Source organism: Hoplias malabaricus, chromosome 6 (assembly GCF_029633855.1).
Source record: "Hoplias malabaricus isolate fHopMal1 chromosome 6, fHopMal1.hap1, whole genome shotgun sequence".
In the NCBI taxonomy this organism is placed as follows: Eukaryota; Metazoa; Chordata; class Actinopteri; order Characiformes; family Erythrinidae; genus Hoplias; species Hoplias malabaricus.
The window spans coordinates 21,098,924-21,112,023 of NC_089805.1; the positions used below are offsets into that span (position 1 = coordinate 21,098,924).

At 46.8% G+C, this 13,100-nt stretch overlaps 4 non-coding genes across 4 annotated transcripts; all 4 read left to right on the forward strand.

Annotated features, from left to right (window-relative positions):
* The first annotated feature begins 177 nt into the window (after positions 1-177).
* trnac-gca (transfer RNA cysteine (anticodon GCA)) lies at positions 178-249 on the forward strand. The gene has a single exon. It is a non-coding gene; the product is annotated as a tRNA-Cys (tRNA).
* Positions 250-1,217: 968 nt separating this feature from the next.
* On the forward strand, positions 1,218-1,289 carry trnac-gca (transfer RNA cysteine (anticodon GCA)). Its single transcript has one exon. It is a non-coding gene; the product is annotated as a tRNA-Cys (tRNA).
* Positions 1,290-2,257: 968 nt separating this feature from the next.
* trnac-gca (transfer RNA cysteine (anticodon GCA)) lies at positions 2,258-2,329 on the forward strand. The gene has a single exon. It is a non-coding gene; the product is annotated as a tRNA-Cys (tRNA).
* Positions 2,330-3,297: 968 nt separating this feature from the next.
* On the forward strand, positions 3,298-3,369 carry trnac-gca (transfer RNA cysteine (anticodon GCA)). The gene has a single exon. It is a non-coding gene; the product is annotated as a tRNA-Cys (tRNA).
* The last annotated feature ends 9,731 nt before the right edge of the window (positions 3,370-13,100 follow it).

Here is a 13,100-nt window from a genome sequence, read left to right on the forward strand (position 1 = left end):
TCCTACAGACCGAAATGAAAAAGCTTTTGGCTGTGGTTGAAAAGATCCCCATTTCATGTCTGGGTTCCTCTCTGTGAAAACAGTTCAGATGCTCTTGACATCGGAAGTGGTGTTATCTTATCGATTGTCTCTTTGGCTTGTTGGTTTTCTAGAATTTCTTCCCAAGCTATGGCAGCAGGGGGTATAGCTCAGTGGTAGAGCATTTGACTGCAGATCAAGAGGTCCCCAGTTCAAATCTGGGTGCCCCCACATATAAAGATTGCATTGTTTAGGCCTGTCTTTTCACTGATGTGCGAGAGAAGGTCCTAGCAAGAGAGCTTGGCCTCTTTGTGCTGCCTAGTGTCCGAAAATGAACCGCAAAAGGTTGTTGGGTTTTGTTTTCTTCATTATTAGCAGAGGATGGTTTCGATCCATCGACCTCTGGGTTATGGGCCCAGCACGCTTCCGCTGCGCCACTCTGCTAGCCATACACCCTAGATGGGACTCGAACCCACAATCCCTGGCTTAGGAGGCCAGTGCCTTATCCACTAGGTCACTGGAACTTGGAAAAAGCTCCTTATATTGATTCTCCTTGCCTATCTTGCCTTTGCATTCTGCGGTCAAATACAAAGGACTGCATCTGACAATCCTCACGTGTCCCAAAGTATTCTGCTCACAACGCACCCAGATTTTAGCACAGGATGTAATCATTCCTTCCATCTGGTGGTCATGGGCCCAGCACCCTTACGCTGAACAGCTCTGCTACTTTCCTGCCCAGGCAGGGTTATGGACACCAAAATATCTTCTCACTGGTTCGTTAAGCTTGTAGTGCACTTGGGAAACGCTGCCAGGAAAGGCTTGGCATCATGGCTGTTTAGGGGAGGCTGTCTTCAGCTTCGACACTCTGCTTCCATGACAAAAGCAATCTAGAGGTAATCCTATTTCTTATATCCATGTTTCCGCTGTTGAACTTTTCATACTTGATTATGATTGAAACACAGCGCTTCCAAGACATCAATGCTTATGGCGTAAAGCACTTCTGATGCGAATGTGTGTTCCATTCCTACAGACCGAAATGAAAAAGCTTTTGGCTGTGGTTGAAAAGATCCCCATTTCATGTCTGGGTTCCTCTCTGTGAAAACAGTTCAGATGCTCTTGACATCGGAAGTGGTGTTATCTTATCGATTGTCTCTTTGGCTTGTTGGTTTTCTAGAATTTCTTCCCAAGCTATGGCAGCAGGGGGTATATCTCAGTGGTAGAGCATTTGACTGCAGATCAAGAGGTCCCCAGTTCAAATCTGGGTGCCCCCACATATAAAGATTGCATTGTTTAGGCCTGTCTTTTCACTGATGTGCGAGAGAAGGTCCTAGCAAGAGAGCTTGGCCTCCTTGTGCTGCCTAGTGTCCGAAAATGAACCGCAAAAGGTTGTTGGGTTTTGTTTTCTTCATTATTAGCAGAGGATGGTTTTGATCCATCGACCTCTGGGTTATGGGCCCAGCACGCTTCCGCTGCGCCACTCTGCTAGCCATACACCCTAGATGGGACTCGAACCCACAATCCCTGGCTTAGGAGGCCAGTGCCTTATCCACTAGGTCACTGGAACTTGGAAAAAGCTCCTTTTATTGATTCTCCTTGCCTATCTTGCCTTTGCATTCTGCGGTCAAATACAAAGGACTGCATCTGACAATCCTCACGTGTCCCAAAGTATTCTGCTCACAACGCACCCAGATTTTAGCACAGGATGTAATCATTCCTTCCATCTGGTGGTCATGGGCCCAGCACCCTTACGCTGAACAGCTCTGCTACTTTCCTGCCCAGGCAGGGTTATGGACACCAAAATATCTTCTCACTGGTTCGTTAAGCTTGTAGTGCACTTGGGAAACGCTGCCAGGAAAGGCTTGGCATCATGGCTGTTTAGGGGAGGCTGTCTTCAGCTTCGACACTCTGCTTCCATGACAAAAGCAATCTAGAGGTAATCCTATTTCTTATATCCATGTTTCCGCTGTTGAACTTTTCATACTTGATTATGATTGAAACACAGCGCTTCCAAGACATCAATGCTTATGGCGTAAAGCACTTCTGATGCGAATGTGTGTTCCATTCCTACAGACCGAAATGAAAAAGCTTTTGGCTGTGGTTGAAAAGATCCCCATTTCATGTCTGGGTTCCTCTCTGTGAAAACAGTTCAGATGCTCTTGACATCGGAAGTGGTGTTATCTTATCGATTGTCTCTTTGGCTTGTTGGTTTTCTAGAATTTCTTCCCAAGCTATGGCAGCAGGGGGTATAGCTCAGTGGTAGAGCATTTAACTGCAGATCAAGAGGTCCCCAGTTCAAATCTGGGTGCCCCCACATATAAAGATTGCATTGTTTAGGCCTGTCTTTTCACTGATGTGCGAGAGAAGGTCCTAGCAAGAGAGCTTGGCCTCTTTGTGCTGCCTAGTGTCCGAAAATGAACCGCAAAAGGTTGTTGGGTTTTGTTTTCTTCATTATTAGCAGAGGATGGTTTCGATCCATCGACCTCTGGGTTATGGGCCCAGCACGCTTCCGCTGCGCCACTCTGCTAGCCATACACCCTAGATGGGACTCGAACCCACAATCCCTGGCTTAGGAGGCCAGTGCCTTATCCACTAGGTCACTGGAACTTGGAAAAAGCTCCTTATATTGATTCTCCTTGCCTATCTTGCCTTTGCATTCTGCGGTCAAATACAAAGGACTGCATCTGACAATCCTCACGTGTCCCAAAGTATTCTGCTCACAACGCACCCAGATTTTAGCACAGGATGTAATCATTCCTTCCATCTGGTGGTCATGGGCCCAGCACCCTTACGCTGAACAGCTCTGCTACTTTCCTGCCCAGGCAGGGTTATGGACACCAAAATATCTTCTCACTGGTTCGTTAAGCTTGTAGTGCACTTGGGAAACGCTGCCAGGAAAGGCTTGGCATCATGGCTGTTTAGGGGAGGCTGTCTTCAGCTTCGACACTCTGCTTCCATGACAAAAGCAATCTAGAGGTAATCCTATTTCTTATATCCATGTTTCCGCTGTTGAACTTTTCATACTTGATTATGATTGAAACACAGCGCTTCCAAGACATCAATGCTTATGGCGTAAAGCACTTCTGATGCGAATGTGTGTTCCATTCCTACAGACCGAAATGAAAAAGCTTTTGGCGGTGGTTGAAAAGATCCCCATTTCATGTCTGGGTGCCTCTCTGTGAAAACAGTTCAGATGCTCTTGACATCGGAAGTGGTGTTATCTTATCGATTGTCTCTTTGGCTTGTTGGTTTTCTAGAATTTCTTCCCAAGCTATGGCAGCAGGGGGTATAGCTCAGTGGTAGAGCATTTGACTGCAGATCAAGAGGTCCCCAGTTCAAATCTGGGTGCCCCCTCATATAAAGATTGCATTGTTTAGGCCTGTCTTTTCACTGATGTGCGAGAGAAGGTCCTAGCAAGAGAGCTTGGCCTCCTTGTGCTGCCTAGTGTCCGAAAATGAACCGCAAAAGATTGTTGGGTTTTGTTTTCTTCATTATTAGAGAGGATGGTTTCGATCCATCGACCTCTGGGTTATGGGCCCAGCACGATTCCGCTGCGCCACTCTGCTAGCCATACACCCTAGATGGGACTCGAACCCACAATCCCTGGCTTAGGAGGCCAGTGCCTTATCCACTAGGTCACTGGAACTTGGAAAAAGCTCTTTTTATTGATTCTCCTTGCCTATCTTGCCTTTGCATTCTGCGGTCAAATACAAAGGACTGCATCTGACAATCCTCACGTGTCCCAAAGTATTCTGCTCACAACGCACCCAGATTTTAGCACAGGATGTAATCATTCCTTCCATCTGGTGGTCATGGGCCCAGCACCCTTACGCTGAACAGCTCTGCTACTTTCCTGCCCAGGCAGGGTTATGGACACCAAAATATCTTCTCACTGGTTCGTTAAGCTTGTAGTGCACTTGGGAAACGCTGCCAGGAAAGGCTTGGCATCATGGCTGTTTAGGGGAGGCTGTCTTCAGCTTCGACACTCTGCTTCCATGACAAAAGCAATCTAGAGGTAATCCTATTTCTTATATCCATGTTTCCGCTGTTGAACTTTTCATACTTGATTATGATTGAAACACAGCGCTTCCAAGACATCAATGCTTATGGCGTAAAGCACTTCTGATGCGAATGTGTGTTCCATTCCTACAGACCGAAATGAAAAAGCTTTTGGCTGTGGTTGAAAAGATCCCCATTTCATGTCTGGGTTCCTCTCTGTGAAAACAGTTCAGATGCTCTTGACATCGGAAGTGGTGTTATCTTATCGATTGTCTCTTTGGCTTGTTGGTTTTCTAGAATTTCTTCCCAAGCTATGGCAGCAGGGGGTATAGATCAGTGGTAGAGCATTTGACTGCAGATCAAGAGGTCCCCAGTTCAAATCTGGGTGCCCCCTCATATAAGATTGCATTGTTTAGGCCTGTCTTTTCACTGATGTGAGAGAGAAGGTCCTAGCAAGAGAGCTTGGCCTCTTTGTGCTGCCTAGTGTCCGAAAATGAACCGCACAAGGTTGTTGGGTTTTGTTTTCTTCATTATTAGAGAGGATGGTTTCGATCCATCGACCTCTGGGTTATGGGCCCAGCACGCTTCCGCTGCGCCACTCTGCTAGCCATACACCCTAGATGGGACTCGAACCCACAATACCTGGCTTAGGAGGCCAGCGCCTTATCCACTAGGTCACTGGAACTTGGAAAAAGATCCTTATATTGATTTTCCTTGCCTATCTTGCCTTTGCATTCAGCGGTCAAGTACAAAGGACTGCATCTGACAATCCTCACGTGTCCCAAAGTATTCTGCTCACAACGCACCCAGATTTTAGCACAGGATGTAATCATTCCTTCCATCTGGTGGTTATGGGCCCAGCACCCTTATGCTGAACAGCTCTGCTACTTTCCTGCCCAGGCAGGGTTATGGACACCAAAATATCTTCTCACTGGTTCGTTAAGCTTGTAGTGCACTTGGGAAACTCTGCCAAGAAAGGCTTGGCATCATGGCTGTTTAGGGGAGGCTGTCTTCAGCTTCGACACTCTGCTTCCATGACAAAAGCAATCTAAAGGTAGTCCTATTTCTTATATCCATGTTTCCGCTGTTGAACTTTTCATACTTGATTATGATTGAAACACAGCGCTTCCAAGACATCAATGCTTATGGCGTAAAGCACTTCTGATGCGAATGTGTGTTCCATTCCTACAGACCGAAATGAAAAAGCTTTTGGCGGTGGTTGAAAAGATACCCATTTCATGTCTGGGTTCCTCTCTGTGAAAACAGTTCAGATGCTCTTGACATCGGAAGTGGTGTTATCTTATCGATTGTCTCTTTGGCTTGTTGGTTTTCTAGAATTTCTTCCCAAGCTATGGCAGCAGGGGGTATAGATCAGTGGTAGAGCATTTGACTGCAGATCAAGAGGTCCCCAGTTCAAATCTGGGTGCCCCCTCATATAAGATTGCATTGTTTAGGCCTGTCTTTTCACTGATGTGAGAGAGAAGGTCCTAGCAAGAGAGCTTGGCCTCTTTGTGCTGCCTAGTGTCCGAAAATGAACCGCACAAGGTTGTTGGGTTTTGTTTTCTTCATTATTAGCAGAGGATGGTTTCGATCCATCGACCTCTGGGTTATGGGCCCAGCACGCTTCCGCTGCGCCACTCTGCTAGCCATACACCCTAGATGGGACTCGAACCCACAATCCCTGGCTTAGGAGGCCAGTGCCTTATCCACTAGGTCACTGGAACTTGGAAAAAGCTCCTTTTATTGATTCTCCTTGCCTATCTTGCCTTTGCATTCTGCGGTCAAATACAAAGGACTGCATCTGACAATCCTCACGTGTCCCAAAGTATTCTGCTCACAACGCACCCAGATTTTAGCACAGGATGTAATCATTCCTTCCATCTGGTGGTCATGGGCCCAGCACCCTTACGCTGAACAGCTCTGCTACTTTCCTGCCCAGGCAGGGTTATGGACACCAAAATATCTTCTCACTGGTTCGTTAAGCTTGTAGTGCACTTGGGAAACGCTGCCAGGAAAGGCTTGGCATCATGGCTGTTTAGGGGAGGCTGTCTTCAGCTTCGACACTCTGCTTCCATGACAAAAGCAATCTAGAGGTAATCCTATTTCTTATATCCATGTTTCCGCTGTTGAACTTTTCATACTTGATTATGATTGAAACACAGCGCTTCCAAGACATCAATGCTTATGGCGTAAAGCACTTCTGATGCGAATGTGTGTTCCATTCCTACAGACCGAAATGAAAAAGCTTTTGGCTGTGGTTGAAAAGATCCCCATTTCATGTCTGGGTTCCTCTCTGTGAAAACAGTTCAGATGCTCTTGACATCGGAAGTGGTGTTATCTTATCGATTGTCTCTTTGGCTTGTTGGTTTTCTAGAATTTCTTCCCAAGCTATGGCAGCAGGGGGTATAGATCAGTGGTAGAGCATTTGACTGCAGATCAAGAGGTCCCCAGTTCAAATCTGGGTGCCCCCTCATATAAGATTGCATTGTTTAGGCCTGTCTTTTCACTGATGTGAGAGAGAAGGTCCTAGCAAGAGAGCTTGGCCTCTTTGTGCTGCCTAGTGTCCGAAAATGAACCGCACAAGGTTGTTGGGTTTTGTTTTCTTCATTATTAGAGAGGATGGTTTCGATCCATCGACCTCTGGGTTATGGGCCCAGCACGCTTCCGCTGCGCCACTCTGCTAGCCATACACCCTAGATGGGACTCGAACCCACAATCCCTGGCTTAGGAGGCCAGCGCCTTATCCACTAGGTCACTGGAACTTGGAAAAAGATCCTTATATTGATTCTCCTTGCCTATCTTGCCTTTGCATTCAGCGGTCAAATACAAAGGACTGCATCTGACAATCCTCACGTGTCCCAAAGTATTCTGCTCACAACGCACCCAGATTTTAGCACAGGATGTAATCATTCCTTCCATCTGGTGGTTATGGGCCCAGCACCCTTACGCTGAACAGCTCTGCTACTTTCCTGCCCAGGCAGGGTTATGGACACCAAAATATCTTCTCACTGGTTCGTTAAGCTTGTAGTGCACTTGGGAAACTCTGCCAAGAAAGGCTTGGCATCATGGCTGTTAAGGGGAGGCTGTCTTCAGCTTCGACACTCTGCTTCCATGACAAAAGCAATCTAAAGGTAGTCCTATTTCTTATATCCATGTTTCCGCTGTTGAACTTTTCATACTTGATTATGATTGAAACACAGCGCTTCCAAGACATCAATGCTTATGGCGTAAAGCACTTCTGATGCGAATGTGTGTTCCATTCCTACAGACCGAAATGAAAAAGCTTTTGGCGGTGGTTGAAAAGATACCCATTTCATGTCTGGGTTCCTCTCTGTGAAAACAGTTCAGATGCTCTTGACATCGGAAGTGGTGTTATCTTATGGATTGTCTCTTTGGCTTGTTGGTTTTCTAGAATTTCTTCCCAAGCTATGGCAGCAGGGGGTATAGATCAGTGGTAGAGCATTTGACTGCAGATCAAGAGGTCCCCAGTTCAAATCTGGGTGCCCCCTCATATAAGATTGCATTGTTTAGGCCTGTCTTTTCACTGATGTGAGAGAGAAGGTCCTAGCAAGAGAGCTTGGCCTCTTTGTGCTGCCTAGTGTCCGAAAATGAACCGCACAAGGTTGTTGGGTTTTGTTTTCTTCATTATTAGCAGAGGATGGTTTCGATCCATTGACCTCTGGGTTATGGGCCCAGCACGCTTCCGCTGCGCCACTCTGCTAGCCATACACCCTAGATGGGACTCGAACCCACAATCCCTGGCTTAGGAGGCCAGCGCCTTATCCACTAGGTCACTGGAACTTGGAAAAAGATCCTTATATTGATTCTCCTTGCCTATCTTGCCTTTGCATTCTGCGGTCAAATACAAAGGACTGCATCTGACAATCCTCACGTGTCCCAAAGTATTCTGCTCACAACGCACCCAGATTTTAGCACAGGATGTAATCATTCCTTCCATCTGGTGGTCATGGGCCCAGCACCCTTACGCTGAACAGCTCTGCTACTTTCCTGCCCAGGCAGGGTTATGGACACCAAAATATCTTCTCACTGGTTCGTTAAGCTTGTAGTGCACTTGGGAAACGCTGCCAGGAAAGGCTTGGCATCATGGCTGTTTAGGGGAGGCTGTCTTCAGCTTCGACACTCTGCTTCCATGACAAAAGCAATCTAGAGGTAATCCTATTTCTTATATCCATGTTTCCGCTGTTGAACTTTTCATACTTGATTATGATTGAAACACAGCGCTTCCAAGACATCAATGCTTATGGCGTAAAGCACTTCTGATGCGAATGTGTGTTCCATTCCTACAGACCGAAATGAAAAAGCTTTTGGCGGTGGTTGAAAAGATCCCCATTTCATGTCTGGGTGCCTCTCTGTGAAAACAGTTCAGATGCTCTTGACATCGGAAGTGGTGTTATCTTATCGATTGTCTCTTTGGCTTGTTGGTTTTCTAGAATTTCTTCCCAAGCTATGGCAGCAGGGGGTATAGATCAGTGGTAGAGCATTTGACTGCAGATCAAGAGGTCCCCAGTTCAAATCTGGGTGCCCCCTCATATAAAGATTGCGTTGTTTAGGCCTGTCTTTTCACTGATGTGAGAGAGAAGGTCCTAGCAAGAGAGCTTGGCCTCCTTGTGCTGCCTAGTGTCCGAAAATGAACCGCACAAGGTTGTTGGGTTTTGTTTTCTTCATTATTAGCAGAGGATGGTTTTGATCCATCGACCTCTGGGTTATGGGCCCAGCACGCTTCCGCTGCGCCACTCTGCTAGCCATACACCCTAGATGGGACTCGAACCCACAATCCCTGGCTTAGGAGGCCAGTGCCTTATCCACTAGGTCACTGGAACTTGGAAAAAGCTCCTTATATTGATTCTCCTTGCCTATCTTGCCTTTGCATTCTGCGGTCAAATACAAAGGACTGCATCTGACAATCCTCACGTGTCCCAAAGTATTCTGCTCACAACGCACCCAGATTTTAGCACAGGATGTAATCATTCCTTCCATCTGGTGGTCATGGGCCCAGCACCCTTACGCTGAACAGCTCTGCTACTTTCCTGCCCAGGCAGGGTTATGGACACCAAAATATCTTCTCACTGGTTCGTTAAGCTTGTAGTGCACTTGGGAAACGCTGCCAGGAAAGGCTTGGCATCATGGCTGTTTAGGGGAGGCTGTCTTCAGCTTCGACACTCTGCTTCCATGACAAAAGCAATCTAGAGGTAATCCTATTTCTTATATCCATGTTTCCGCTGTTGAACTTTTCATACTTGATTATGATTGAAACACAGCGCTTCCAAGACATCAATGCTTATGGCGTAAAGCACTTCTGATGCGAATGTGTGTTCCATTCCTACAGACCGAAATGAAAAAGCTTTTGGCGGTGGTTGAAAAGATCCCCATTTCATGTCTGGGTGCCTCTCTGTGAAAACAGTTCAGATGCTCTTGACATCGGAAGTGGTGTTATCTTATCGATTGTCTCTTTGGCTTGTTGGTTTTCTAGAATTTCTTCCCAAGCTATGGCAGCAGGGGGTATAGATCAGTGGTAGAGCATTTGACTGCAGATCAAGAGGTCCCCAGTTCAAATCTGGGTGCCCCCTCATATAAAGATTGCGTTGTTTAGGCCTGTCTTTTCACTGATGTGAGAGAGAAGGTCCTAGCAAGAGAGCTTGGCCTCCTTGTGCTGCCTAGTGTCCGAAAATGAACCGCACAAGGTTGTTGGGTTTTGTTTTCTTCATTATTAGCAGAGGATGGTTTCGATCCATCGACCTCTGGGTTATGGGCCCAGCACGCTTCCGCTGCGCCACTCTGCTAGCCATACACCCTAGATGGGACTCGAACCCACAATCCCTGGCTTAGGAGGCCAGTGCCTTATCCACTAGGTCACTGGAACTTGGAAAAAGCTCCTTATATTGATTCTCCTTGCCTATCTTGCCTTTGCATTCTGCGGTCAAATACAAAGGACTGCATCTGACAATCCTCACGTGTCCCAAAGTATTCTGCTCACAACGCACCCAGATTTTAGCACAGGATGTAATCATTCCTTCCATCTGGTGGTCATGGGCCCAGCACCCTTACGCTGAACAGCTCTGCTACTTTCCTGCCCAGGCAGGGTTATGGACACCAAAATATCTTCTCACTGGTTCGTTAAGCTTGTAGTGCACTTGGGAAACGCTGCCAGGAAAGGCTTGGCATCATGGCTGTTTAGGGGAGGCTGTCTTCAGCTTCGACACTCTGCTTCCATGACAAAAGCAATCTAGAGGTAATCCTATTTCTTATATCCATGTTTCCGCTGTTGAACTTTTCATACTTGATTATGATTGAAACACAGCGCTTCCAAGACATCAATGCTTATGGCGTAAAGCACTTCTGATGCGAATGTGTGTTCCATTCCTACAGACCGAAATGAAAAAGCTTTTGGCGGTGGTTGAAAAGATCCCCATTTCATGTCTGGGTGCCTCTCTGTGAAAACAGTTCAGATGCTCTTGACATCGGAAGTGGTGTTATCTTATCGATTGTCTCTTTGGCTTGTTGGTTTTCTAGAATTTCTTCCCAAGCTATGGCAGCAGGGGGTATAGATCAGTGGTAGAGCATTTGACTGCAGATCAAGAGGTCCCCAGTTCAAATCTGGGTGCCCCCTCATATAAAGATTGCGTTGTTTAGGCCTGTCTTTTCACTGATGTGAGAGAGAAGGTCCTAGCAAGAGAGCTTGGCCTCCTTGTGCTGCCTAGTGTCCGAAAATGAACCGCACAAGGTTGTTGGGTTTTGTTTTCTTCATTATTAGCAGAGGATGGTTTCGATCCATCGACCTCTGGGTTATGGGCCCAGCACGCTTCCGCTGCGCCACTCTGCTAGCCATACACCCTAGATGGGACTCGAACCCACAATCCCTGGCTTAGGAGGCCAGTGCCTTATCCACTAGGTCACTGGAACTTGGAAAAAGCTCCTTATATTGATTCTCCTTGCCTATCTTGCCTTTGCATTCTGCGGTCAAATACAAAGGACTGCATCTGACAATCCTCACGTGTCCCAAAGTATTCTGCTCACAACGCACCCAGATTTTAGCACAGGATGTAATCATTCCTTCCATCTGGTGGTCATGGGCCCAGCACCCTTACGCTGAACAGCTCTGCTACTTTCCTGCCCAGGCAGGGTTATGGACACCAAAATATCTTCTCACTGGTTCGTTAAGCTTGTAGTGCACTTGGGAAACGCTGCCAGGAAAGGCTTGGCATCATGGCTGTTTAGGGGAGGCTGTCTTCAGCTTCGACACTCTGCTTCCATGACAAAAGCAATCTAGAGGTAATCCTATTTCTTATATCCATGTTTCCGCTGTTGAACTTTTCATACTTGATTATGATTGAAACACAGCGCTTCCAAGACATCAATGCTTATGGCGTAAAGCACTTCTGATGCGAATGTGTGTTCCATTCCTACAGACCGAAATGAAAAAGCTTTTGGCGGTGGTTGAAAAGATCCCCATTTCATGTCTGGGTGCCTCTCTGTGAAAACAGTTCAGATGCTCTTGACATCGGAAGTGGTGTTATCTTATCGATTGTCTCTTTGGCTTGTTGGTTTTCTAGAATTTCTTCCCAAGCTATGGCAGCAGGGGGTATAGATCAGTGGTAGAGCATTTGACTGCAGATCAAGAGGTCCCCAGTTCAAATCTGGGTGCCCCCTCATATAAAGATTGCGTTGTTTAGGCCTGTCTTTTCACTGATGTGAGAGAGAAGGTCCTAGCAAGAGAGCTTGGCCTCCTTGTGCTGCCTAGTGTCCGAAAATGAACCGCACAAGGTTGTTGGGTTTTGTTTTCTTCATTATTAGCAGAGGATGGTTTCGATCCATCGACCTCTGGGTTATGGGCCCAGCACGCTTCCGCTGCGCCACTCTGCTAGCCATACACCCTAGATGGGACTCGAACCCACAATCCCTGGCTTAGGAGGCCAGTGCCTTATCCACTAGGTCACTGGAACTTGGAAAAAGCTCCTTATATTGATTCTCCTTGCCTATCTTGCCTTTGCATTCTGCGGTCAAATACAAAGGACTGCATCTGACAATCCTCACGTGTCCCAAAGTATTCTGCTCACAACGCACCCAGATTTTAGCACAGGATGTAATCATTCCTTCCATCTGGTGGTTATGGGCCCAGCACCCTTACGCTGAACAGCTCTGCTACTTTCCTGCCCACGCAGGGTTATGGACACCAAAATATCTTCTCACTGGTTCGTTAAGCTTGTAGTGCACTTGGGAAACTCTGCCAAGAAAGGCTTGGCATCATGGCTGTTTAGGGGAGGCTGTCTTCAGCTTCGACACTCTGCTTCCATGACAAAAGCAATCTAAAGGTAGTCCTATTTCTTATATCCATGTTTCCGCTGTTGAACTTTTCATACTTGATTATGATTGAAACACAGCGCTTCCAAGACATCAATGCTTATGGCGTAAAGCACTTCTGATGCGAATGTGTGTTCCATTCCTACAGACCGAAATGAAAAAGCTTTTGGCGGTGGTTGAAAAGATACCCATTTCATGTCTGGGTTCCTCTCTGTGAAAACAGTTCAGATGCTCTTGACATCGGAAGTGGTGTTATCTTATCGATTGTCTCTTTGGCTTGTTGGTTTTCTAGAATTTCTTCCCAAGCTATGGCAGCAGGGGGTATAGATCAGTGGTAGAGCATTTGACTGCAGATCAAGAGGTCCCCAGTTCAAATCTGGGTGCCCCCTCATATAAGATTGCATTGTTTAGGCCTGTCTTTTCACTGATGTGAGAGAGAAGGTCCTAGCAAGAGAGCTTGGCCTCTTTGTGCTGCCTAGTGTCCGAAAATGAACCGCACAAGGTTGTTGGGTTTTGTTTTCTTCATTATTAGCAGAGGATGGTTTCGATCCATTGACCTCTGGGTTATGGGCCCAGCACGCTTCCGCTGCGCCACTCTGCTAGCCATACACCCTAGATGGGACTCGAACCCACAATCCCTGGCTTAGGAGGCCAGCGCCTTATCCACTAGGTCACTGGAACTTGGAAAAAGATCCTTATATTGATTCTCCTTGCCTATCTTGCCTTTGCATTCAGCGGTCAAATACAAAGGACTGCATCTGACAATC